At 38.9% G+C, this 27116-nt stretch overlaps 1 long non-coding RNA gene across 1 annotated transcript; it reads left to right on the top strand.

Annotated features, from left to right (window-relative positions):
* Positions 1–7161: 7161 nt before the first annotated feature.
* On the top strand, positions 7162–15634 carry LOC309615774. Its single transcript, XR_014237070.1, has 2 exons — positions 7162–7522; positions 10866–15634. It is a non-coding gene; the product is annotated as an uncharacterized lncRNA (long non-coding RNA).
* Positions 15635–27116: the final 11482 nt, after the last annotated feature.

The raw sequence follows: 27116 nt of genomic DNA, 5'->3' as shown, positions 1-27116 counted from the left end.
AGACTGGAAGGCATCAAAAATGTGGAAACCATGTTATTGCCCTCTGGCAGTTGTAGGGAGTTTTGTGGACTTCAGCATATATGAGATTTTACAGCAGCCTCAGAGTATTTTCTTGCAAATCACCTGCTATGATGCTTCAGACAGCTGTGATCATCTTTGGCAGTTTTCTGAAGTTTTTGCAACTTCTTGATTTTCTGAAAACTGACAACGAAACTGAGAAGTAGCCACGGCTTTCTCTGAACTGCATTTCTCTAGTTTTCCCAATAGTTTTGTAAGCAGCTAATTCTCTGTATTGAATCATTTCTTGACTGGTACAGAGTTTCTCTGATTCTTGAATGGGCTTTCAACCAATCCTTCTGTTTTTAGATTCACCTTTACCCCATGTCTAGAGGTAACTTGGTAAACTGGGCAACTTCTTCACTTTCCTCACTGCAGACTTTCTCAGAGTTGATAAATCAATTACCACTTGCTCACATGCTTTTCAGACTCTATAAAATTTTGATGCCGTTTGTCTCTTCTGCATCTTTCTTTGTTCTTGGGGGTTTATGCCTTTTATAAAAGATTTATTTTCTGTCATTTTATAATGAATTTGGGGAGGAAGCAAAGGAATTCAATCTTGCATTCAATTCACTACTAGTCTATATCAACTCCCCTATTCACTCTTCAATCACTTCAGTCTGGACAGTGACCTCATCTCCAGCCTCATCTTGTACCACTTTCTCCTTTACTCCATTTACACTGACCTTGATGATATTCCTTAAACCCACCAAGGTCTTTCCTGTTTCCAGATCTTTTGCATATTCTGTTATTTTGCCTGGTCCCTCTTCCCTCTACTTGATGAATCTAAACTTGCACCTGTTCTTTACATCTCTCAGAGAGTCCGTCCCTGACACACTCACATATAAATAATGTTATCCCCTTTTTTCTCTCATGGAACACAATTCTTTTCCTTTATTGCACTTATGTTTTATGGTCATATTTATTTGTTTATTTATTTAATGTCTATCTCTTTTACAAGAATATAAACTTTATACCTAGTGTACATAATAGAATCTCCATCAATAATTGAATAGAGAAAAATTATTTTTAAGAAAAATTACAGAAAAGGAATATTATGTATTGCCTGGCCTGTCTGTTGCAGTATCATTCAAATAGAAAGGACATTACAAAAGATTAATTTCTTAAAAGACTCACTCTCAAAATATAAATTTCCCCATCCTCTTTTAATTCTACAAACTAACATCAAGGATAAAAGGAAAAAGGACCAATTTATAGGCTATATGGTTTAGTATCCCCATAAACCCTTTCTTTCTTCCTTTCCTTTGTTTTTTAACTGAAGAAACTCATTCATTTCCTTTTTTTCATCCCCTTAGGCTTGAGCCTGTGGAAAAAACTTCCTTAATAGTGTTGAAATGAAAACAAAAAAAAAAAAGAAAAAAGAAAAGAAAAAGTGATGAGAAAATTAATATAATGAAATAATCAATGCAAATGACATTCCATTGTCCAGAAAAAAACCCTCAATCAACTCTCTTAGAATTACAGAATCTGATGAACAATTGTGGCTTAATCTCTAATTGTAAGATCAAGGCACATTGTCAGGAGCACTGCCAACATTAAATAGACATTTTATAGTGCTCATTTTAAGGTAGAACTCTAAAGAAATTGAAAATCATTAATCAAAAACATAAATCACCTACACCAAGTATTAACTGAAAATCCCTAAGTCTGGTAAAACTAAAATTTACATTCATCATCAAATGACACTCATCAATGCTTTATTTTCCTAGTCTTCAAGAGTAGGAAAAGTTTGGAGAAAATTTTTTATAATAATTTCAAACTATATCCTTATCAGATGACTGAGTGTGAAGTGTGTCCACACAGCTAAAGAATCAAGGTTTTGGGGGTGGGGGTTGGGAAGGGGAAGACAATTTATTTATAGTATTTGTTTTATGAAAATATGTAACAATGTATACATTGCTTAAGATTTTCTTCTATGTTGTTTGGGAAAACAATTTAATAATATTTTGTATATGCACACACACAGCAGTTTACAGTTTTGAAAATGCTTTCCCATGTATTACTCATTTTATGACAAGTTTTATTTTTGTAATGATTTCTTAACCTCATTAGGTCTTAACAAATGAAGTGGCCGGGGTAAGCAATCATTAAGGCTTTTTCCAGCTTTGATTCTATTATGTTTTCAAACTATGGCTCTGCCTAATCACAAGCACAGCTCAGTAAATTCCTCTCCTCTGTGTGTTTCTGTTTGTCTCCGTCACTTTGGCGTTCTCCCAGTAGACACGTCGAAGGGCTTGCTGATTAAATTAGTCAGATTAACTCTTTGCCTGACTCGATCCTCATTAGGCTAATGAGCAGACTCAGGAGTACATCTGTGTGTCTAAGTTGTTCTAGGTCAGAGGTACCGTCACTAGGAGCACCAATGAAAAGTTGTAATTGTGACACTCTTTAGGAATTTTTAGCTGGCAGCTCATTTTCCTTCCTTTCTCAAGAGGGAGCATGTGGCTCCGCTGAATAGAAGCTGTAATGTGTTGGGTGATCTCATTTTCTCTGCTGGATCATTGTAAAGGAGGGTGTAATTTTGTTTTCTCCCGCAGGAAAGAGTTTCTTGGGTTAGCAAGTGTGAGAGTTGTTGAACAAGCATTCATCAATGGGGGGAAATTCTATTACAGCCATAAGGTGCTGGGAAGTGATAGATCTTAATGATGGAGTAGCCATGCGAATAGCTGCTCCACGGGTTTGTTTTGATGAAGTGTGTGTTTGTACGTAGGGGATGAGAGGAGGTGACTTGGAGATGGGTGTGGGGGAAAGATGGATGAGGAAGGGAAGTGGGGTCGACCAGCTTTGAAGGTTGAGTGTCCTCTGATTCTAAAAAGCATGCGTCCCGGTCCAAATGACACAACAGGGCAATTTATTTGACTAAAAGTCAGTGGTCCCTGACCTTTTTTGGCACCAGGGAACAGTTTTGTGGAAGACAATTTTTCCAAGAACAGGGGTGGGGGATAGGTGGGGGGGATGGTTCAGGCAGTAATGCGAGCGGTGGGGAACAGCAGATGAAGCTTCACTCACTTGCCCGCAGCTCACCTTCTGCTGTGTGGCTGGTTCCTGGGGGTTGTGGACCCCTGGACTAAGTGACATTTCATATACATATTAAGCATGGATCTAAAATTTTCACACTGGCCAAATAATTTTCAGCGTTTGGGTACATTTATAAAACTTAAAACACTGAAGGTTGATAGCAAAGTGGCCTGCACATGGTAGGTGCCAAATTCATGGGTCTGAGTGGTCGGAAGGCCACTGTGAGCCACAGTTGTGTTTAGATATCACCTCTGGCGGAGTCCCACTGGGGGCTGCAGTGGCCTATACAATAGCTTCCTCTGGAGGAGCAAATAGTGTGGTTGAAAAGATAGCAATACATCCAGGGATTGTGGTCCCTTTATGAGAGAAGTCCTTATTGGTTTTCTAGAAGGAAAAAAAATTGCTGTCTCTAACCCTATGAGTATTGGGTGAGGCAGAAGTTTCTCTCCTTGGGGCTCTCAGGTGAAAACTGTATCACCACGTAGGCCTGAAAGTAAAAAATATGCATATACACAACCAGCAAATGTCTAATGTTCTGGAAATTATGTGAAAACTGTGAGTCCTTCAAAAATGTTAGACAATAGTTTTTTCAATTATGGTTTGTAGGGCACAAAACCCTTTTTTCAGTTCAAATCTGAATACTTCTCAGTGTGTGACATTCTCCTGGACAGCTCAGAACATTGATCAGTAGATCCCAGAGCTGTGTTTATGGCTCTGTGGCAGCTGAGAAAGTTGTCTGCTGGGAATCATAACTGATCTGAGGAGTGCCTGGCACAATTTCTGTAGCAACAAAACACAAGTTTCTACACTTTTTGACTTTTTATTTGCCCAGCTCTTGCCAAGATGGTTAGCAACTACAAAATATCTAGATCTATCTTTGCTGTAGGTATCAGGCATACCATAGGGACAAGTACCATGGGAAAAACAAAGGCTTTCAGTAATGGAACACTCTTGTCACCACACTGTTTCAGATTTCACCAGGAGGTTTATGTCCTGGCTCCGCATTCTACCATCTGTCTGTTCTTACTGTCAGTCTCCCCATCCGTAAAATGGGGATAATTAAACTACCTACATCATAAGGTCATTGTGAGGATTAAATGAAGTAATCCATGCAAAATGCTAATACTCTGCCTAGCACATAGTAAGCATTCAATAAATGTTAGTTGTGATTACACATGTAGCCCGTTGGAGCTAGGGCTGGCGTAGTTGTTTGAATCTTTTTTTTTTTAATTGCAGTATAGTTGATTTACAATGCTGTGTTAGTTTCAGGTGTACAGTAAAGTGATTCAGTTATGGAGTAATTGCTCGAATCTGGAAGTATTACAGTGATTAGTGACAACTTTTTTTTTATTTGACAAAATACAACTTTTTTATTTGATAAAATAAAATCTTCCTAGTCAAGAGGAGGTCCCATAGCTACTATGGGCCCATGGAACTAGAATGATTCCCTGAAGACTGATTTCAACATTGTCATTGTTGCAAAATGCGGAGGATGCTCTTTCTCTATTTATCTCCATTGGAGGAAAGGGCTATGCCAGCAAAATGACTTATGCCCCACAGTCTGAGTTTGGTGATGTAGCTCTCTTAGTGAACACTAGCTTACCCAGTGGGCACAGAGGAATGGACTTTTAAAGTGGTACTGAAGTTTCACCAGATATGGTGAACGTTCCAGACTGAACCGCGCTCAAAGGCCCAGAGCAGGCTGGGGAAACGTGAGGAAGAATTGTTGGTGATGCATGACCTGGTGCCACAGTGAGGTGCAGCCCAGGGACCTGGAAAGATTACCCTCCAAGTGTTCCTATGAAACAAACACTTAATATATCAGAGCAAAGATATATGATTACCTTACAGAGGCAGAACATCTCCCAGGCTAAAATTGAAGGGAAGGTATTCATGTGGCAAAGGGAAAAAAGGTCTTAATCTGAAAGCTGTTTGGTCAATAATAAGGCCAGTCAAAGGGGGCGAAGATGGGCTCTCCATCTCCAGCCCTGTCCGGAAGACTGGGTGTCCTGAACCATGAGCCCAAGGTTCTGTCCTGTGCAGTGCAGGTATCTCACAGCAGATGTTCAGGTCAGGCAGTAAGCTTCTGACTCTATATCCATCAAGCAATCTTCTGGTGAGCATTACCCTGCCTGGATCTACCCATGCAGAGGGACAGTTTTGCTGTAAGTGAATAAATTGGCGTTGTGGATTCTTAACATCAGACTTGGGAGCTGGGTTGGTATGAGTATGCCTCTGAGTCCCGTTACCTCTGGATGCGCTGACCACTGAATTTCCAACCTGAGTCTCCATGATCCAGACCCCTGGTAACCACACAAAGGCTCTCCTTCTCTGTGCGAACTTGTCGGAGGCTAGTTGGCTTTTCCCAGGAAGTATTGCTTTATCTTTTTCAAACGCCAGTATGCATTCAACCTAACCATAAGGGGAAATCAAGGCCTTTGTCACTGCAGTTAGTATTAATATTGTTGTTGCCATTACCATAGAAATACTTGGGAAGGGGATTTAAAACTTGCCTCTGAATTTGAACTTCTTTCCAAAGTCTTCCAAGTACTAAAAAATGAGTCTCTACAATAGGACTTTTCCACTTACAGCAAAACAAAAGACAAGTCCCTTTGCAAAAACCATCTCATCTACTATTTTTTAAGTAGGAATGTGTTAAGACTAAGTTTAAAAAACAATAAAATTTATATGCATGCCATAAATTGTAATGAAATTTGAGCTTTGAGTAGATGCAAGAATGGTACCACAGATCAACAAATCTATCAATGGTTTGAATCTTTTCTAAAGTTCTTTTCCTTCTTTCATATAATTTGATACTCATAACAACCCAGTGGGGTAGTAGATAAATGAATATTATTATATTATTCCCATCTGAAAGTTGAAGAAACTAAGAGATAGGAGTTTATAGGGCTTCCCCATATGGGACATCAAGTAGCTGGTTAGTGGAAGAGAAAAAAAGAGGCTCAAGACTCACCTCGATTCCTTGGGTGTGTCCCCCCACTGCACCACTCTGTTTGCTCATGTTCACTTTGGCTGTTGACAATAATCACGGCTGCAGAATTGATTGCAGAACAATCTCCACAGATAGTAACAATGAAGATTGTGCCATAATCCACTCATTTCTTGTCTATAGGTAGTTGTAGCCTAAGAAACCTCCAGCTCAAATAATCATTCAGATTCATTCATGGGGCTGTCCTCAATTGACATGATCACCCTGACCCTTTATTATGCATTGTTTCTCCACAGATTGTGATGGAATCAACTCTAAATAATCAGGTCCATATTTCTAGGTCTTTTCAAGATTTTTAGCCGGGGATGAAAGTCTGTTTCTTGTCGTGGAAAAGTTTGATTCCCATAGAGGCATCAAATCTGTAATTCTGGTCTTTTCATTATAGCCTCAGGTAAAAAAAAAAAAAAAATCACCTTATCCCTTCCAACACAACTCTCAAAATGGCTATTTATTCTTTTATAAACCCTTTTTTACTTTGCTGCAGTTTCCTTCTGAGACTTCCCTTCCTGCTTTTCACTGATTCCACTCTGGTCAGTTGAAAATGCTAAAACATTTTTCTTTTTCAGCAGATCTGTTCTCTTCAAATTCCTCTGCTGCCTTTCGAAACCACATTTAAACTTTGTGGGATTTTGTTTTTTCTTTAAGATTCCTATCAAATTGAATTTTTAAACTGATCAAAATGAATAATAACTATAATACAAATTTTCAATTTTCAGCAATAAATAATTCTGGCAATGAGAAGGAAAAGAAAATTAAACTAATGAGTGCATTTCCATACTATGCTGAGAAGAATAACTGTAGGAAATTATTATTATTATTATTATTACTCTGTAAATTATTATTCACAGAGTCTCTTCTGTGAATGTGTTAGTATAGAACCTGGCATTCTGCTCTGTTCCCCACCCCCTGCCGCCACCCAACAAAGGGTGTGAATTATCTAGTCAGAAATTTCTGTAAAGGTAAATGTGAATCAGGTAGTATAAATAGAATAAGAAAGGGAGCCAGGGAGGGGGGAGAGAGAGAGAGAGAGAGAGAGAGAGAGAGAGAGAGAGAGAGAGAGAGAGAGAGAGAGATTGGGAGGATTTGAGAAAGAGAAAGCAGTGCTTAACACAAGTTTGTGTTACGCAAATTCTCTGACATGATACTGCCTAGGAGAAGGATCAGGCAGGATTTTTCTACATCCATAGAAGCAAGAGGCTCTGACACTTTCCAGCTTCTTTAGAACAACATGTGATGGCTCTGGCTCCTACAGTTCCTGTGTTTGTCCCAAGGAATAGGAACTGGTGTGTAAGGAACAACCACAGTTCACTGGAGACTTGTTTGTAATCAAATTAAAAACTTGAATTTTCATTCTTCTCCCATTTTAGAAATGCAACACTTATTGAACAAAATGACCAAGGCACTCCACAGTGCATTGTAAGTATTTCTATAGGCCTTCGTGAAGGATATTGCCTCTGGAGACAAACATGGTGTTTTCTATAAATACAGCTCAGGTCAAGACTTGTTAATCTTTTTTTTTTTTTTTTAATTTTTGGTTGTGTTGGGTCTTTGTTGCTGCACACAGGCTTTCTCTAGTTGTGGCGAGCAGGGGCTACTCTTCATTGTGGTGCGCGGGCTTCTCTTGTTGCGGAGCATGGGCTCTAGGTGCACGGGTTTCAGTAGTTGCAGCGCATGAGCTCAGTAGTTGCAGCACGCGGGCTCTAGGTCGCCTGGGCTTCAGTAGTTGTGGCTTGCGGGATTAGTTGCTCTGCGGCATGTGGGATCTTCCTGGACCAGGGATCAAACCCGTGTCCCCTGCACTGGCAGGCGGATTCCTAACCACTGCGCCACCAGGGAAGTCCCAAGACCTGTCAGTCTTGATTCACTGGTATTTCAAGCTGTGTTACCAGAAGTCTGGGGCGGGTGGGGGATGACTGAGCAAACACCAGTCAATCCTGAACCCACAAGGTATATTGAACTTGATATTCAAATGCTTAGGATAGAAGACATTTGTCATGTCGGTCTCCCATCAGCAGGAATGAATGCAATAAGCTTTAGCTTTTCAGAATTACTTTATGTAAAATGACATAAATCAGAAATTAAGTTTAGGAATAAGTACAATTTTGACAACAGTACATTACAGTTAGCATTAACTGTATTGACTGGTCTATGACACAGCACCGTTTACCAAAGCAATCAAGACGCATCTGCTCTTCTGTAACTGCTTATTTAGGTGGAAGTTTATGAGGTTTCTATGCTAAGTGTCTTGCCTTAAATCTCTTTTTCTTTCATGTTGTTAAATAGAAATAAGAAGTTTTCTTCTTTATAAATACAGACCCGAAAGAGATCAATAGAAAGCCAGTAATATATTTTTCAAGATTAACAGATGTTACTAAAATGAGGTAATAAAATTGCTAATTGGATTTGGAAGGCAGAACTGTGGCAAGGAATATTTTTTAGAGGGTTTAAAAAAATTATTCTTTTTATTCAAAGGAGGTAGATTAGAAGACAACCCTGGCATTGGGATCTGGAATGGGCTAATTTTCTTTGGAAGGTCTCAACTTGTTGGTTTATTGAATCCTGTTTTCATTAACTTCTTGGAACAGGGTACTCAGTTTTCTTAGATTTTCTTCTCTGTTGCAAAATGATTAAACTACTTGATTTCAATGGATAATTTTTTCTCTGGAAAGCTGCAAAAAAGGCAGCAGGCAGCAATTATTTATGCATTTACTATTTCATTGTTAGTGCCCATATACCTGCTACAAATAAGCTTTTCATATTTGCCAACCTTCACAATGATACATTGGTCTTATCAACTACTACTGCCTTTTCATATGTGTGTATATCTGTACATATATGTCTTTGCAGAAAAGAATATCCTGTATACTGTTGGAAGAATTTCAATTAAAAATGGTTATAACTTCAATTTTCAGATAGAATGCAAGGAAATACATTTTTAGTTTTAGCCTATTGTCGAGATAATTTGAGGCCTAGAAAATTACAAGCCTTTCATTAATATACTTATTGGAAGAGAAATTCCTCTCTGAATATTTAGTAGGTTGAAGATTCCTGGACAGTGAATGAGTCTTACATGTCTTTTTTTTTTGCCACAGCAGCTAGTAAGAGTTCTGTAATTTGTAATCCTCTTGCTTCAAAAAAGTATTGAATGTAGATTACCATCAAAGACACATGTAGAGTAGAATTGCTAAAGATAAAAGGAAAGGATTAAAATGTGATAGGCAGGAAGAGAATTATATCCCAAACCTGGGCTAATATTGAATTCTGCAATTTTAGCTCTAAGCTTCCTAAGACAAGAAATAAAACATAACGGATAAATATTTTTCATTACTGAATACAAGAAAGTAAATCATTTTGACAAGAGCAACAAGATTTCACTGGTAAAAAAATCTGAAATAGGTTCATCATATGGATCTGCAGGAGGAGACTACTGAGCTACATGAAGTCTATCTTAAAGAGGATTTTTTTTAAAGCAGAAATGTTCTTGGTATGATTATTTCTTATACTGATACGTGAACAAAAATAAACTTGCTTGCTTATTATGAAGATGTAACTCAGCAGTCACCATGGACAAAAATGCTGCATGGAAAGATTGTCATATCCTCGAAATTAGATGGCTGCTTAGAGTTACATAAACAAAGAAGAGCTGGAAAGTGTTCAGCATTATAACAGCAGCAACAAAAATACACTCAGGCAAAAGCTGCACTAAACAAAAGCCTCACCCTGGCAAGCCAGTGAGGGAAGTTACTCAGACCAGGCAGAATCCTTCCTGAGAAACCTCTGCTTCCTGGTTGGAAGCTTTTCCTCCAAATCCTAAGTTTTCCAGTCATTTTTTGAGAATTTTGCCCAGAGGGACATTTGCTGGGCTCCACGTCCCTCACTGCCCCCTGATCCAGACACCAGGTGAAGGAGCTCTCTCTTACCTCAGTGCCTTGGCACATGCAACTCCTCTGCTAAATGCCTCCATGGCCACCTCCTCTCCCTGCTGGGCCAAAACCTACTCAGCAGTCCTGGGGTAGTCTCTGCTTAAATACACTTCCTTCACAGACTCCTCCTTGACTGCCCAAATCCAAGATAGGTGTCCCCAGATCAGTGGGTCTTATCCCTGGCTACATGTTAGAAACACCTGGTATGCGTTTGAAACATGCCAAGGCCCCATCTCCATTTTCTCAGATTAAAACTAGAACACTCTGCTTTGATTGGTCTGGGTGAGGCACAGGCAGAGAGAGTTTTTAAAAGTTCTCCAGGTGATACTAATAAGCAGGCAATGCTAGGAACCTCTGTTCCATATGATCTCTTAGTTCTCTGACCTTCCCTATCATGACACTCACCAACAATTCAATTTAATTCAATACTAATGTATTGAGTCTTTTCTATGTGTTTAGGATAATTTGTTGACTACTTAGTGAGTGAAACAGGCAAGATCTCTACCTTTATGGAGCTTACAGATGAGTAAGGGGACAAATACTGAACAAATTATTTATAAGTGCAATGAATAATTAAAAAGGAGCAGTACAGGGTACGATGGTTAGCTGTAACAAAAAAGTAATCTAGTAGAGTATATTGAATCATAGTTTGCCATTCTGGACATTCATCCTGTTATAAGCAGACTGTGGAACTTGGCAGTGCCCTCCCACAGTGGTCACATCCTGTTGCATTGACGTTGATGTTGCACTGACATTGGCCATTGCTTTGGCCAATAGAAAGTTAATGGACGTCATGGAGCAGAGGATTTTAATGCATTTGACATTTTGTGCTTCAGCAATCCACCATGAGGAGAGCATGCTTTGAGAAGTCTGTGCCCCAGAATGAACACAGGTGTCTTAGACCAGAACCCAACTCACAGTGAGGAGCGAGGCCCAGCCAAACTTCGGCTTGAAGCAGAATGTCTGCAGGAACCCAGCCTGGATCAAGCAAACTACAGAGAACCTGCAGACCTGTGGGCAGGAGAACACATGCTGACTGTTGTAAGCCTCCAAGTTTTGGGGTGGTTTGTTATGCAGCATCACAGTGGAAATAACTAACATACCAGTCTGGGGATCAGACCACATTGCATTTGTTGAAATAAACCATGTTTACTTGTTCATCATTGTTTTTCCTGTTCCTGTCACACTGTGATATGTAACAGGTGCTCAAGAAATATGTGTTGAAGGAATGAAAATGTGGTTCCTGGCCTCTGTGACCTCTTAGGCTAGTGTGTGAGACAGGTCTGTGAACAAATAGTTACAATGTGAAGTGATAAATGCAGTAATAGAAGAGCTATGATCACATGGAGGTAGAAGGACTTCAAGTGTGGTGTTACCTACAACAAGGGAAAGTGTCAAAAACCAAGCACTCAGATTTGAACATAATAAGAACCACTTACTTTATCATCAGAAGCTTTTGTTAAGCTTCCTGATGCAAGCTGGGGTACTTTAAAAGTCACATAAATAGACGTATAGTTTCTCCCATGACTCAATAAATTGTATGTGTTTAAAGATTTCCAACATATATACTATATATATATATATGTATATTTTAGCTGGGTTTGGGAAAAGAGAGGGCCAAAGTGTTTGTAGTTAATCTGCCATTTTTCAAACCAGAAATCCAAAATATTGTTCATTATAACTAAAAATCGGAAACAACCTATACTCCTCCAAAGACAGAAGTTGTTGGATACATTAGGTATATGTGCATGCCAAAATAACATGTAGGCACTCAAAATCATATACTGAAGATTATTTAATGACAAGAAGAAATACTCAGAATAGAAAATGATTGCAAAACTCAGAATATAGAATTCTCTTTACAGTGTGACCTACCTCAACTTTTTCACTCACATATCAAAATAATAGTTCTTAGTATATTTGGATGAGGGGATTGCAACAAATTTATTTCATTTATTTCAAGACATTCAGCTTTTTAAATGTTACTTTTATAATCAGAAAAATAATTTTAAAAACCTATACCAATATTTTCTTCATATCTAATTGTTCAGCAAATCTCTCCAATCTTGACTATGGATAATTTTATCTGTTGGTGAATAAAGCAATCATAATCTGATTATTTTGCCATCCAATTACCAGATTGATTGATTACATAATTTTTCAAAGCCTCAAATTCCCAAAATGTACATGCTTAAAAATACCATTTCTTCTAGGACATTTTCCTGCTTCCCACCACTTTCCAGATGAATAAAAAAAGGTAATGGGGTTATAGAGAGAAAGGTCTTCAAAATTCAGCATTACTAACACAAATACACTTTTTCAGTCAACTGCCTTTTTGCATTCAGCTTTGCACAACTGGGTATGAGAAGCATTCCCATTTCATCTATATTAAATGTTCTAAATTACATTCTCAAAAGTCCCTTAGGTGTACCTAACTAACAGTCCACTAATAATTTCAAACAGCATGACCAAAGCAGGAAGTTGCATCCCTAAATAAGGCAGGAGGTTCTGCTTAAAGCCTCACCATGGGACATTTCATTTCTTCTGAATCTGTGTGCCATGATTTGTTCGTTTCTAAATTTTCAGATTGCAAGCAAGTCTTCTAGATTATAGAGGTGAGAGTACTAACATTTTCATCTAGGTTGTTACATTTCTTAGCTCAAGTGAGAGGGTATGTACATCTATAGTCAATTACCTTAAATGTCATGGTAGTTTTTTTTTTTTTAAAGTCTCTTGCCATTGAATAAAAATCCAAGCTCTTCGCCATGTTCTTTAAGGATCTGTTGTGCAGTCTGTAAAGATAACGTTAAATAAATGAACAGGGTTAGTGAGGGTCTTGGAGGGTAAGAGATGGGATAGTGTGGAGAACCCAGAGCTTGTGATGAGACAGAGCTTGGTTTTTTCAAGGAATGGCGAGAAGGCCACTGTGGCTGTAGCACAGGGAGCAAGATGGAGAATCATATGGCTCTTCAACAATACAGTAGCCGCCCCCCCCCCCCTTATCTGCAGGGATGTGTCCCAAAACCCCTGGTGGATGCCTGAAACCGAGGATAATACGGAGCCTTATATATACTGTTTTTTCTTATACTAATGGGCAAGTGGTGTGTTCAGCGTGGACACACCAGGCAAAGGGATGATTCAGGTCCTGTGGGATTGAGGCCAGAGATCTCATCAAGCTACTCAGAAAGCAGGCAATTTAAAACTTATGAAGTGTTTCTTTCTGGAATTTTCCATTTAATATTTTCAGAAAACTGTAGACCATGGCTGGCTGAAACCACAGAAAGCAAAATTTTGGATAAAGGGGGACTATACCGTATTGTTCTTGATTAACCCAGATCTCTGAGTTGGCTATAGTGCCTCCTCCCTAAAGTGTTGACCCAGTGCCCTGTGTTCTCAACAGCTAACATCACGGCCCTCCCGCCCAGCCTTGTCCCCAGCAGGCTGGCACTACAGCAGGCCAGCAGGGACACTGGGGTGTACTCTGACCCCAGGATGGAGCCCCTAGAGCAACCTTCCCTGCTGGCTGAAGACAGCTCTATACTTGGAGTTACTTCTTACTGACTCACAGGACCACCCTGCCCACGATTCAGACAAGAGAGAAACTTTGAGATAAGCAGAAAATAACTTAAGAAAGTAACTTTATTCATTCAGTAAATATGCAATCCAACTTGTGAGAAATTCATGTACTTCACCACAAAGAATAGGATGAATGGGTGTGAGATATGGGGAAAAAGACTAATGTTGGTCTCTTCTTGTTAACTTCATCTGTGAAGACTAGAAGTATGCCTGGCACATGCAGGTACTAAAATAATGTTTGTGATATGTATGAATAAATGGCTGATTGTAGGGCTGGGACAGAAAGGTACAAGATGACCGTGGACCATCTTGTTACGCCAGAAGTAAGGAAGTGATCAAAAAAATGCATGGACATAACAAAAGCATAGGTAAGCCAGCTTGAAGAAGTTTTGCTGGCCAAATCTGGGACAATTTTAAGCACCACAATAAGTAAGAATAGTAACCCACTGAATAAAATAGGAATCTATGAGTCTATACTGATAATATTAATATAGTAAAAAAAATTGGAAAAGGGAGGGTTCTTCCTTTAAGAATAATTCAGACAGATAAATGTGGATGGAATAGTGGACTTGGAAATTCACCATTTTCCAATTATCATAATAAAGATTGATTTGGGCAAGAATCATTAATGGATGCTAAATCTTGGGGGAAGAGTGTGATGAAGAACAGGATTTTTATACATTCTTAATATGACTACCTCCAGATTGCTTATTAGTTGTGCCGATAAATTCAAAGAAATGACATGACTTTGATTAAATGCAATCTAAATGAGCTATGTGATCTTAAATTGGATCCTGTGTTAGAGGTTACAAAGAAATTATAAAGGACTTTATTTGAATAATTGACAATATTGGAATATGGACTGCTTAGATAAAAAGTATCATATCTATGTTAAATTTCCTGAAGTTGATAACTGTACCAAGGACACATAAAATAATAGCTTCATTCTTAGGAAATACATACTGAAATGCTAAGGGATAAAGGGGCATGATAAATACCACCCATCTGAAAGAATTTCATGAGGGAAATATTGGACATAACGTATGCCTACAGAGAAAGGAAAAGATACAACAAATATTGTAATGTTAAAATTTGTTTATCTGTGTAAAAGGTATTATGCTTTGTATTATTTTGGCAACTTTTCTGTGAGCTTGAAATTATTTCCAAATAAAAAGTTAAAGATATAATATAGCAAATACATAAAACAAAATAAGGTCAGAGACGGTATAATCTGAGTACTACTGCTGGTCAAATAATGGGAGGAATTTTGACCAGAGGAAATGAGAGGGCAAGGAGGTCTTTAAGCCAGGAAACAAACAAACAAAAACAAAAGACAAAAAAACTTTACAGGAGCAGAGATATGGAGGAGAAAAATAAAGGCATAGGGAGAAAAGGGTCCTGTTTAGCTAGGTGTATACAATTATAGAGATAAATCAGTAATGGTAATTTGGAGATATATTGTGAGAATCTATCTTGAATGTCCAAGTACAGATTATCAACTCAAATCCAAACAACTATATTGTAAGTAATACATCCTATCTTCACATATGATAAGTTACAATAAAGGCCATAAAGGAAGATTTTTTAAAAGTATCATTTCAGAGAAGAAAAGATTATTTCTAGCTCTTTCTAAATCGAAATAAACACCAATCAAACAAAAAATTCGGAATATGCTGCTCACATATTTAGTTATAAAACTAAACCCCAAATATGCTGCTCAGAAAATTAAAAAAAAAAAAGTGGAGACAAGTTATTACAGTGAACTTTGGACCCAATTCAAATTCCCTCAGAATTTTCATTTTATTCAACTATTTGTTAAGTTGATGAAACATTATTTGAAAGAAGATTTGCATTTTCTAATCATAGGCAGCTCTTTTCTTTCCTCAAGTTACTTCAGCCTGCACAATCAACCCTTTCAAATGAAAAGGATTCTCCTGTCAAGGCTTCTCTCTCTGAGCTGGAAGCTACTTTGCAGCAAGCAAAATATGGCGGGTCAGCTGCATGCTGTTCTGCATTCTGGGAAAAAGAATACATTCCGCCTGGTCCTTGCGGGAGTTATCAATGGGCCCAAGGAGAGTGTTTCACAAGATCAAAGGGAGCTGTGAGGTCAAGGGGGCCCGGCTGGTGCAGAGGTCAGGAGGCTGAGCCCCCTGGAGGAGGTAATTGGTAGCTTTGTGTCTCAGTGGAGCGAAGTGGGTAAAAGCTGGATTAGAGAAGGTCAAAGAGAGAATTGAAAGAAAGAAATTTACAGGAACAGGTGTGAACTTTTAGCTAAGAGAAATTATTTAATCAAAAGAACAAGGTTAAGAGGAGAGATAATCAAAGCCCAAGGAGTCAACAGGGAATATGGTACTCTCCCTGGACAGGGCTCAGAGCCTGGGCACAGTGAGCATGAGGGAGCTGGCAGTACCACCAGATGAGGGGGGTTGAAAATCAAGGTTAATGGAAAGCTACCTATTATGAAACAGAGTTGGGAAAATCAGACTTGGAGAACTTGAATCCAACAGAGTGTAATAAGAAGGGCATTTAAATCCGTATGTCAGAGTAGTTAATGGATTAGAAGCTGTGAAAAGTATAAGTGAGACAAAGATAAAAGAGGAAAGAGTGTTACTAAAGAAAAAAGAACAGAGAGAGGCTTCCAGGAAGAAATATTTTATGTTAAAAACAGTGGCTAAGCCAACAAAAGGAACTCAGCACAATGTTCTTTTATATAGGTGTCTATAAGATTTGTTATTAAAAAAGTTTTAATCATAAAATATTTGCTTTGTAAAAACTCTACATTTAATATACATATAAAATGTAAGACATAATAATCAAATGATACTCACAACACTACCACCCTATGTAGGAACTAGCACATTACCAACTTCCTGTAAAAGGGAAGCCTGAGCTCCCTCCCCTGCTTCCCTGCACAGAGGTTATGTGGAATCATGCATGTGGGGCTTATCTTTTCCTTTGTAAAAATATTTTTTCCACATATGTGTATATCCCAAAACATTATATTGGTTGGTTTTCTCTCTTTTTGAGCTTTATAAATATGGTAACACAGTACCACTGGATGTAGTTTTATATGTTTTTATCACTGATGTTTATGCATTGTGTTAGTCAAGTTTCTCCAGAGAGGCAGATCTAATGGGAGGTAGATATATATTTATTAATTTTAAGGAATTGACTCATATGATAGTGGGGACTGGCAAGTCTGAAATTTGTAGACCAGGCTGCCAGGCTGGAAATGGAAACTCAGGCAGGGTCTCTATGTTGCAGTCTTGAGGCAGAATTCCTTCTAAAGCCATATATGACAAACCCACAACCAACATCGTCCTCAATGGTGAAAAACTGAAACCATTTCCTCTAAGATCAGGAACAAGACAAGGGTCCGCACTCTCACCACTGTTATTCAACATAGTTTTGGAAGGTTTAGCCACGGCAATCAGAGAAGAAAAAGAAAGAAAAGGAATCCAAACTGGAAAAGAAGAAGTAAAACTGTCACTCTTTGCAGATGACATGATACTATACATAGAAAATCCTAAAGAAGTTCCCTGGAAAACTACTAGAGCTAATCAATGAATTTGGTAAAGTAGCAGGATACAAAATTAATGGACAGAAATCTCTTGCATTCCTATACACTAACAACGAAAGATCAGAAAGAGAAATTAAGGAAACACTCCCATTTACCATTGCAACAAAAAGAATAAAATACCTAGGAATAAACCTACCTAAGGAGGCAAAAGGCCTGTATGCAGAAAACTATAAAACACTGATGAAAGAAATCAAAGACTATACAAACAGATGGAGAGATATACCATGTTCTTGGATTGGAAGAATCAACATTGTGAAAATGACTATACTACTCAAAGCAATGTACAGATTCAATGCAATCTCTATCAAACTACCAATGGCATTTTTCACAGAACTAGAACAAAAAATTTTACAATTTGTATGGAAACAAAAAGACCCCGAATAGTCAAAACAATCTTGAGAAAGAAAAACGGAGCTGGAGGAATCAGGCTCCCTGACTTCAGGCTATTGTACAGCAATACAAGGCAACAGTAATCAAGACAGTATGGTACTGGCACAAAAACAGAAATGTAGATCAATGGGACAGGATAGAAAGCCCAGAGATATATCCATACACATATGGTCACCTTACCTTTGACAAAGGAGGCAAAACTATACAATGGAGAAAAGACCATCTCTTCAATAAGTGGTGCTAGGAAAACTGGACAGCTACATGTAAAAGAATGAAATTAGACACTTCCTAACACCATACACAAAAATAAAGTCAAAATGGATTAAAAAACTAAATGTAAGACCGTACACTATAAAACTCTTCGCAGAAAATATAGGCAGAACACACTATGACATAAATCACAGCAAGATCCTTTCTGATCCACCTCCTAGAGTAATGGAAATAAAAACAAAAATAAATAAATGGGACCTAATGAAACTTAAAAGCTTTTGCACAGCAAAGGAAACTATAAACAAGACGAAAAGACAACCCTCAGAATGGGAGAATATATTTGCAAACGAAGCAACTGACAAAGGATTAATCTCCAAGGTACACAAGCAGCTCATGCAGCTCAATATCAAAAAAAAAAAAAAACAATCCAATCCAAAAAAGGACGGAAGACATAAATAGACATTTCTCCAAAGAAGACATACAGATTGCCAACAAACATGTGAAAAGATGCTCAATATCACTAATCATTAGAGAAATGTGAATCAAAACAACAATGATTTATTAGACAAAGAAGAAATCTCAGTGGAGTTGGAATAACTAGGTTCCAGTTGTGTCCATGGGCCAAGCATGTCTCCCTGTGGACCTCAGCTTCATCATCTCCAAAATGATTAGACTCAGTTCATGGGACCTCTTCCAGCTCTAACATTCAATGATCCTATTATGCCCTGTCTCTCCATTCCTACCCGATTGCAGAGCACAGCAAGAAATAAGCTTCCTTCCAAATAACGACTTGGGACACCTCCACCCCTGTCCGTGGGCAGCCCCACCACAGTGCTCTGGTAGACCAGGAGAAGGTTTAGGCCCCTGCCTCCCCCTCGCTGCTCCCTCTTCCCCTCCACTTTTCCCCTCCACACTTGTCTCCAGACCTCGACTTCCTGGGTCACAGTGGGAAACTCCCACCTACCAGCTGGGTTGGTTTTATTCTTGAGAAAAGAGAACAGCTGGGTGATTTAAAGATGGAACTAATGACCCACTTAACTAGTCAACTCTAGTTGTCAAGCCCCAAAGCCGTATTTAAGGATAGGAGTTGTGGATGTGACATGAAAGCCAAGAGGCAGTATGGGACAGATGCATACGATCTAGACCCTGGCATTAAAGACCCGGCAATGTAACTGGGGAGACAGTATAATAATATAAACAACTTATAATAAATAATGTTGCTAGGCACAAAAGTCCTTATTGCTACACCACCGAATATGCTGAATGCACCTGAACAAGGTACTTAACCTCTCTGTTTCTTGGATACTACCTCTGTAAGAAGATATTAAATATTTACATACAGACAAATATAGGTAGTAACTAATAGAATTAAATATAAAAATTTAATATTTAGAGAACTTATGCTCATGGCCCTGGGGATGGGGAGAGAAAGTCTACAATTTACTTTGGAACTTTCCGCAACAGGGCTGCTCACAGATCAGAGAGAACACTGAGGTTCTACTGTGGCATTTACCCTCTCCTGCCCCTCCCTCAAAACAGGGTCCTTCTCTGACCATCCGTCTTTGGGGTCTTACCTCTGATGTAGCCTTTGTGATAGACCCCCATACTGCCCTTACCCAAGACCTTGATAAAGGAGTGTGTTTCTCTCACTCTTTGAAGCACCCAAGGTGACAACATAACTAGTCTAACAGAGAGTGATCCGTGTTAGAAGGTGAGGGTCAGAGATGAAGTGGCTACTCTTCCTTGTCCTCCCCTTTGCAAGGTGACAAGTGAATTAGCAGGTACCTTGGTGGTCTAAGCCAAAAAATAAGACAAATGATAGTAACCGAGGGCTATGTCTTGAGAACTCTGACAATCCTTTAAGGATTCCTGCATTGATTCGGTGAGTCCCCTTGTCTAAATATAAACATTATGCAGTCAGGTGTAGAACGGAGCCGGGAAACCTGGGTTTTATTCTTCCCTCTGACACAGCTGTGTGATCTTGGTGGGAACTTATATCTCTGATTCCCAGTTTCTTCACCTTTAAAAGGAGACAAATTTTTTCTCTGTGTGACCTATAAAGTTAAGGGACTATAATGAAATAATGTATGTGAAGGCACTGACTATGAAGAATATCACACCTAGGAGAAAAGGAACCCTCCCACACTGGTGGTGGAAATGTAAATTAGTGCAGCCACTATGGGAAACAGTATGGAGGTTTCTAAAAAGCTAAAAGAACTACCATATGACCACCAATTCCACTCCTGGGTGTATACCTGAAAAAAAAGAAAAACACTAATTTGAAAAGATACATGGACCCAAGTGTTCATAGCAGCATTATTTACGATTGTCAAGATATGGAGGCAACCTAAGTGTCCATCAACAGGTGAATGGATAAAGAAGATGTGCCATTTGCATCAGCCTGGATGGATTTGGAAGGCATTATGCTAAATTAAATAAGTCAGAGAAAGGCAAGTACTGTATGATGTCACTTGTATGTGGACTCTAAAAAGAAATACAGTAAACTAGTTAATATAACAAAAAAGCAGACTCACAGATATAGGGAACAACCAGTGGGGAGATGGAAGGGGGAGGGGCAATATAGGATTAGGGGATTAAGAGCTACAAACTATTATGTATAAAATAAGCTATACACAGGATATGTTGTACAACATGGGGAATATAGCCAATATTTTATAATAACTACAGACTATAACCTTTAAAAATTGTGAATCACAATATTGTACACCTGTAACATATAATGTACAGCAACTATAGTTCATTAAAGAAAAAAAAAGAAAAAAAAAAAAACCCACAATGAGGTATCACCTCACATTGGTCAGAATGGCCATCATAAAAAAAATCTAGAAACAGTAAATGCTGGAGAGGTTGTGGAGAAAAGGGAACCCTCCTGCACTGTTGGTGGGAATGTAAATTAATACAGCCACTATGGAGAACAGTATGGTGGTTCCTTAAAAAGCTAAAAATAGAAGTACCATATGACCTAGCAATCCCACTACTGGGCATATACCTTGAGAAAACCATAATTCAAAAAGATACATGTGGGACTTCCCTGGTGGCGCAGTGGTCCCAATGCAAGGGACACAGGTTCAATCCCTGGTCCAGGAAGATCCCACATGCCACGGAGCAACTAAGCCTCTGCACCACAACCACTGAGCCTGCACTCAAGATCCCGCGAGCCACAACTATTGAGCCCACGCACCTAGGGCCTGTGCTCTGCAATAAGAGAAGCCACCTCAGTGAGAAGCCTGTGCACCACAATGAAGAGTAGCCCCTGCTTGCCACAACTGGAGAAAGCCTGTGTGCAGCAACGAAGACCCAATGCAGCCAAAAAAAAAAAAAAAGATACATGTACCACAGTGTTCATTGCAGCACTTAGCCAGGACATGGAAACAACCTAAATGTCCATCAGCAGATGAATGGATAAAGCAGATGTGGCACACGTATACAATGGAATATTACTCAGCCATAAAAAGGAACGAAATTGAGTTATTTGTAGTGAGGTGGATGGACCTAGAGTCTGTCATACGGAGTGAAGTAAGTCAGAAAGAGAAAAACAAATACCATATGCTAACACATATATATGGAATCTAAAAAAAAAATGGTTATGAAGAACCTAGGGGCAGGACAAGAATAAAGATGCAGACGTAGAGAATGGACTTGAGGACACAGGGAGGGGGAAGGGTAAGCTGGGACGAAGTGAGAGAGTGACATGGACTTATATATACTACCAAATGTAAAACGGATAGCTAGTGGGAAGCAGCCGCATAGCACAGGGAGATCATCTTGGTGCTTTGTGACCACCTAGAGGGGTGGGATAGGGAGGGTGGGAGGGAGGCTCAAGAGGAAGGGGATATGGGGATATAGGTATACATATAGCTGATTCACTTTGCTGTATAGCAGAAACTAACACAACATTGTAAAGCAATTATACTCCAATAAAGATTAAAAAAAAAAAATAACAGAAGCTCTTCTTAATTTCCTGGATCACAGAAATGCTGCCATTCTGTTCAAGCCTAAGAAAGTGGGGAGCAGATGTTGAAAATTACAAAAAAGAAAAAATGAAAACGAAACCTCAGTCTTTGCTCTTAAGTCCTTCAACAGATTGGTCGGGGCCCACCAACATTATGAAGGATAATCTGCTTTACTTAAAGTCTACTGATTATACATTTTGATCACATCTGAAAAGTATCTCCACAGCAACAACTAGACTAGTGTTTGACCAAACCACTGGGCACCATAACTTAGCCAAGTTGACATGTAAAACTAACCATCACATGTTTCTAAGATTCACCCTTGTTTTGTGAAGCTTTAGTTCATTTCAGCTCACTTGCCATTCCATTATTTTCACATTCTCTTGTCAATCAACGCTTAGGTGTATCCATTTCTCTGGTGTTGTGAACAAAGCTGCAATAAACATTCATGTGCCTGTCCCCTTGTGCACATATGCAAGAGTTCTTAAAGAGTGTAGGAATGGAATTGCTGGGTTGTAGACTATGTTAATTCAACTTTAAAGGATAGTGCTAAACTGTTTACTAAGGTGATTGCATCAACATACATTCTTTCAAAACATTTAATTAGGTGGAGTTGTGGTTTTCAAAATTCGAGTTCCAAAAACAGGTGTAGATACATGAAGAGTCGAATTCATTTGATGATTTGATCCTTTTCCATGCTTTCTCCCCTTGTACCTCCATATCCACCTCTCAATTATTTAGAAGTTGAAATGAGAAGTGAGGCAAGGTTTATGAAGAGCTTTTAATAAAGACATAGTAAGGTACTCCTTCATGCAGCAGGAGCATCTGCTATGTACCCAGCACTGTGCTAGGCATTGGGCAGGGTATGTAATGTTGGATGATGCCCCATGCATGCCTTCATAACTAAGAGTCTGGAAGGGACATAGAGGTATCAATAGGCAATTATAACTGCTAAGATTGAGTAAGTATACCTATCAGGATACAGTAGGAGTACCTACTTATAGACTTGAGGATTGGAGCACATTTCATAGGATATTTAACCACTTATGGTAACTAATAATATATAGACATTGGTAGACATGGGTAGATATATGCATGGGTAGATATGTGGCATTAAAGCTATTAAATATTTGAGTTGCTATATAGTGTCCACTGGAGACTGTACTAAGCCTACCTCCCTGGGGTAGTATAAGACTTCTCACATATACAGAGTTCAGTGAAGGAAAATTTCAGTTTTCCATAGTAAGAAATCACTACCCTCAAGGTGGGAGAGACTAGTATTAGGGACCCCAAATTCTCCTGATCATGTCAAAGCTATCTCTGAACATTTCTTTTGGAAGCTTCTTCTTATCCCTTTGAGCAAGGTACCAAGGAAGCTGTAGAAGTGAGTTTTTTCTTGATCCTGACATGAGTGTAACTTGAACCAAGAGTTTAGGAAGAGAGCAGAGAGACTTTTCATTCCCTCCCAGTGATGGCACAAGAGCAATTGCTTTTCATCTGCTTGAGTTGTAGGATGTCATTCACATAAGTTTGCCAAATGATGTGGTTTATTTCTAAATGATACTCTTCTTAGAATAACAAGCATTTATTTCTAGGGTAGTGGCTCTTAGCCTGTTGTTTCTTTGCTGCATATTTGTTAGCAAGTATATTGATTAAGAATGCAAGCTCTTTTCTTTGCATAATTCATTTTCTGTAGCTACTCTTCCTAATCAGGTCTTTGCATTCTGTAATAAGCGTCTTTATAGGAATGCATAACTATAAAAATAGGCTGAAATTCAATACACAGAAACAGTGAGCTTCAGACCAGCTAGCAGGAAGATTTATTTTAGCAATATAGCTCTATGGAGGCTGCTGCTTGGTACTTTTTATCCAGCTTACAACACTTTATCTTCTTATGTTGGCCAGAGTTAGTCCTAAGAGTAGGTTTCATCTTTAGGAAACCTTAAGTGTCAATAAACTGCATTGGTCTTGCAGAAGTCTCCAGCCCCGTGAATTCTGAGGAGTATGGCATACCATCCTAGTAACATATCAGTTCTTTCAGACTCTATACTTTACCTGCCTCTTTTGTCAATTTGTCTGTCTCCCCTCTCCTAGTAACACTAGGCATCATAGTACTTGCAGTGGGTGGGGCACAGAGCTGGAAGCAGGGCCATTAAAATACACTAATCTATGGAATCCTCCACAGTTCACTGTCCTCCCTAATCCCTGCTTTTCTAGAATGCAAATGTAACTACACAGGACCCTATGGGGCGTTCCCAGGGCAGATCCCTCTCCCACATCCTCTGCTTTAGCTCCTCTCTGAAGTACCTAGATATTAGAATCTGATGCATAATTCCTGAGTTGTTTTACAGTAGCTAAAATCCCCACCGAATAGAAGAAATTAACTACTTGATGACCATGAGCACATAGTCCCCAGACCTCCTGGTGCCTAAGGATTGATAATGGTAACCCCTGTGACACCATCATCAACCAATCAGAGAGTTGTGCACGAGCTGATCACATACCCTGGGATGCCCCTCCCTCATCTTGCCTTTAAAAATGCTTTGCTGAGGGCTTCCCTGGTGGCGCAGTGGTTGAGAATCTGCCTGCCAATGCAGGGGACACGGGTTCGAGCCCTGGTCTGGGAAGATTCCACATGCCACGGAGCAACTGGGCCCATGAGCCACAACTACTGAGCCTGCGCGTCTGGAGCCTGTGCTCCCAACAAGAGAGGCCGCGATAGTGAGAGGCCCGCGCACTGCGATGAAGGGTGGCCCCCGCTCGCCGCAACTAGAGAAAGCCCTTGCACAGAAACGAAGACCCAACAAAGCCAAAGATAAATAAATAGATTAATTAATAAAATTGTGCAATCTTTAAAAAAAAAAAAATGCTTTGCTGAAAGCCATAGGGAAGTTTGGGCTTTTTGAGCACTAGTTGTCCTGGGCTCCTTGTGTGGCGCCTTATGATAAACACTGCATTTTCTTTCACCACAACCCAGTGTCAATAGATTGACTGTACGGTGTGTTTGTGAGTGAAACCACGCTTGGTTGGGTAACACTAATAGTCAGTTTTATGATGCCTCTTCACAAAATTCCCCTGCCCCCAGTGAGGGATTAGAGAATTTTTAAAGAAACACAACTCTTCCAGAGAAGGGATCTCCACATACTGATATTTCTCTTTTACCAAAAGCCTTGTTTTCTTCAGAGCTAAACATCACCAGTTTAGCTCATGAGTGGACAAGTCATGCCCATGTGCACCACACTCCACTGATGGACAAGTCATACTCGGGAACGCTGAACTTCTAACCAGCAACTTTGAAATTGCCAGCCTTAAATGTGAATGTTCAGCCAAGGATCACTATATATTTGAGGAATGCATCCAACATGAAAGAGAAAAACAAACAAACAAGTAAAAAAGGTCCCATAAAACACAGAGACAATGCAGAAGAAAACAAAATCTATATTTAATATCTTCAGAACAATAAAAGATACTACATCAATAAAACAAACACAAGAGGCTATAAAAAAAATCAACGGATTAGAAAGAGCCCTTAAAATTAGAAATATGATAGTAGAATACACAATTCAATAAAAGGACTAGAGGAAGTTGAGGAACTCTCAGAAAATAGAACCAAAGGGGACAGAAAATGGAAGAAAGAAAAGAAAATTAGAAAATCAATCCTGAAAGTCTAACATCAAACTAGTAAGAGAGACATAAAGACAAAGATGAGGAAATTATAAGAGAAATAATAAAAGATTTTCCAGACATGAAAATACTTTAAAAAAAAAAAAAAGATCTTCCCTGCTTCCTTCCTTGGGAGGCAGCTGGAAGATGAGCTCAAGCAAAATAGGGAGTAAACAAAGAGGAAGACCAAGAAAAATTGGTGTCCATCTAAAATGAGAAGGAAGAAAGGGAAGCCCTAGATGTGCTTGGGAGGAGGAGCTGACTACTTGATCTAGATCAACATCTAGTTAAACACTGGAAAAATATTAGGGGACATTGTAGAGAAAAGGAGAAACTATTAACTTTAGGAAAAATGTTGTACAAGAAAGGAAATGTAATTGTAGCACACTTCTTGACTCAGTACAGTATTTATGTAGCTATGATAATATAAAATAAAGATTGTGAGATAATATTGGGAGGAGGAAGGGACAGGAAGTAAGGATGAGTGGGGATGAGGATGATGCAGGAGAGCTGAAGTCTCAGCCACCATAATAAGATCAGTATATTATGTCTACAATTAACAAATCAAGAGGTAGCAGGATAGGCATATTATTTTAAAATATGAGTTACGCATCAGAAGAAACCTATCGAAGAGTGGAAAGAGATGGAATCTATGGAATGGGCTCTGAGATGGGAAATAGGGGGGCAGGGGTGGCTATGTTCACCATAAATCTTATAACTCGCTTCCTGTTTAAACTATGTGCATACATTCCATCGATAGAAATAAAAATTAACTTTCAAGATAATGCGATAGGGGTTCTTTTATATAAATTATTATGCATAGCTCTAATTTTTTCCTTAGGATTGATCACTAGAAATAAAATTACTGGATCAAAGGACTTGATCATTTTAAGGCCATATATATATCTATAGATATGTATCTCTCAATCTACTACCTATCTATCTATCTATCATCTATCTATGTATCTAACTATCTATCTATCTATCTATCAGTTTTCTCCCTGGCTTACTGGCAATTCATAGAGTGCCTGTTTCCTCACATTCTCATCAACGTGAGATATCCCCATTAAAAAGTTTTTGCTGGTCTGATGAGTAAAACTATTTTAAAATTTGTTTAAAAATTATTTTAGTCTCAATATTTTGATTTATTTTAATTTTTGGTAGTGCCGTAGACAAACAGTGTAATACATCTATGCTAAATGATTCAAGCCTTACATAAGCAAAGATTAAACAAAGAAGGTAACTTTTCAATCCCTTTCTAGTCTCCACTCCCCTACCTAGGAGTGACCAGGCTTAACAGGTTTTAGTTTATAGATAAAATAGATATACAAATAGTTATTTTTATATAAATGGAATAATACAACCTTTGTTTTACAAATTCCTTTCTATGCTTAAGAATACATCTTGGCAATTTCCCCAAGTCAAGTTTTTAAATAATATTTGCTCTTCTGCATTTGGAACAAGGCATTGTGGTCCATCCAGGGAAGCAGGTGGACCTCCATTACAACTGTGGTCGTGATGACATTACACAGGCATCAAGAGGGTGTAAAAATGTTTATTACTCACATAATGAGGCTCTCTGGGGAGAACAAAGCAGGCTCCCGAGCTGGTCTGAAAAAGGCTTGAGAAGAGAAGGGAGATTCTAGGGTGCTTAGAGAGCTGTGGCCGGGGAGGGGTGGGGTGATGTTCCCCAC

The sequence above is a fragment of the Balaenoptera borealis genome, assembly GCF_965194805.1.
Source record: "Balaenoptera borealis genome assembly, chromosome: 18".
Lineage (NCBI taxonomy): Eukaryota > Metazoa > Chordata > Mammalia > Artiodactyla > Balaenopteridae > Balaenoptera > Balaenoptera borealis.
The sequence above is the reverse complement of the archived record's forward strand: the minus strand, read 5'-3'. Positions and strand labels throughout refer to the sequence as shown.